At 38.9% G+C, this 2,185-nt stretch overlaps 1 pseudogene; it reads right to left on the reverse strand.

Moving 5' to 3' along the window:
• Nucleotides 1-550: 550 nt before the first annotated feature.
• LOC135213903 (uncharacterized) lies at nucleotides 551-1,672 on the reverse strand (annotated as a pseudogene).
• Between the last annotated feature and the right edge of the window lie 513 nt (nucleotides 1,673-2,185).

The following is a 2,185-nucleotide window of genomic DNA, read 5'->3' on the forward strand; positions in this document are numbered from 1 at the left end:
TTATGAATGAAGACACAAATACTAAACCCCTTACACTTTTTCTTTTCTCTCTCCTCCTCTCTCCTCTCGCTCTATCTCTCTCTCTCGTCTCTCTCTCTCTCATCTCACTCATCTCTCTCATCTCTCTCTCTCTCTATATATATATATATATATATATATATATATATATATCATATATATTTCCTTTAAGCATAACTACATTGTAGTGCAATATGATACTCATAATTCATAGTCTAAGACTTGGGCTATAACATAAATTTTATAATCCATTAATCCAATTATTGCTGAACTGCATTAAAACTGAAATGTGAAATAAACTTATACAAAGATTAAAATATAAAACTATGTAAAAGCATATGTTGTTGTTTGTTTAAGATTAAGACAGAACTTGTTCGAATCTGAGTCTTGCTCATTGAGCAGACCATAAGTAAAGAAGTTTCGTTACAAATACAGAAAGCAATATTTCTACATGAGTAAAGGGAATAAAAAAGAAAATAGAGAACACACAACCAAAATAATTTTTATATTTTTATTCATTTTCATCATCGTCATCATCCAGGTATAGGTCTTCTATATCCTCGTCATCGTTGTCTAAGTTTATAATGATAGGTCCAACAGGCTCTTGAATGTTGTCCATTGACCAATACCCATCCTCAAAGGCTCGAGATCGTTTCACTGCAGACCCCCAAACACTTTCAGTGGCCAAAAGCTTGGCTTCCTCCAGTCTTGCCTGCAAGTCTGCCAGGGTGAATCGCTGTAAAGATGAACGCACATGACGTTTCATACACGCCCATACTTGCTCAATGGCATTGAGCTCTGGGTGGGCAGGTGGCAGACGCCCCACCTCGTGGCCCCACTCTCGAAAAATGTTGTCCACGATGTACTGTGGTTTTGGCCTGTTCTGTTGACATATGAGCAACAGCTCAGGTCTTGTGGCACCGTCTGGGGCAGGGATTCGGCGACTCTGAAGCCAGGTAATAAGGTCTGCTTTCTTGGTGGCCGTGATAGGACACCGACACTCGTCTAATAGCTGGCTGTGATAAGGTGCGTTGTCGAGCACCAACACTGATGGTTCAGGCAGCAATGGTAGAAGCTGCGTTGTTAACCAGCGTATGAACAGCTCGCCTGTCATTTCCCCGTGGTAATCGCCACCTGTACTCTTTGCAGGATAATAAAGGAAAGAGCCTTCAATAAATCCATTTGCTGTGCCAGCTGCTACCACCACGAAGCGCTCTCCCTCGCCAAGTGGTACCTGTCGGCTATGCGTGGCACTGGTAGCAGGTTATGCGGTGTCCACCCACTCTCTGTTGTGGCTCATTCTAGTGGTGAACCACGTCTCATCGACATATACTATCTCCCTTCCATCTTCTCGATGGCGCTTCAGAGCCCGGAGAGCCCCGATCCGTCGGCAAACCACATCAATGGACTCTTTTGCAAGATACATCTTTCGTTGAGACGTTTTATATCTGAATCGCATATCTTGCAGGAGCCGCCATACCGCTATCTCGGAGGTTGTTTCAGGGATTATGGTGGCTGTCTTCAAATCTGTCATCAGGGTTCTAACAGTAAATACTTGCTTTGCAGCAAATATCTCGTGAACAAACCGACGAATGGCACCCACTGTAAAATTATCAGACTTGTGGTATAGGAAATACTTCGCCAGCAGACTCATGTGAGATCACTGATCTGTTACGGTGAACAATCTTCCTCACAGAAAGCGACGTGATACCTACGAAATTTGCCACACGGTCGTAGGGCCTGTGTGGACAAAGACCATGTATTTAGCCAGTGAATAAAAATGCATAATATGTTATACTTTGTTTTCTCTATGCTCACGTTCATGCAAAGAAATTGATAATATTATAAGTCATAATAATCACATTGATATTCGTCACAGTTATTATCATTATTGTTGTTATTAATATAATCATCATTATTGCTATTATTCATACTTCGATATCAAGGAGGAGTGAGTAGAATATTTAGAGATATATAAATGCTTTAAATATATGAACTTAGACATATATAGTACATACATGCACATACACAATTTATAAATGAAGCTTTATATATAAATGTGTGTGTGTGTAAGTACATTGTATATATACATATATATATATATATATATTTATATATATATATATATATATATATATATATATATATATATATATATATATATATA

The sequence above is a fragment of the Macrobrachium nipponense genome, chromosome 43 (assembly GCF_015104395.2).
Source record: "Macrobrachium nipponense isolate FS-2020 chromosome 43, ASM1510439v2, whole genome shotgun sequence".
In the NCBI taxonomy this organism is placed as follows: domain Eukaryota; kingdom Metazoa; phylum Arthropoda; class Malacostraca; order Decapoda; family Palaemonidae; genus Macrobrachium; species Macrobrachium nipponense.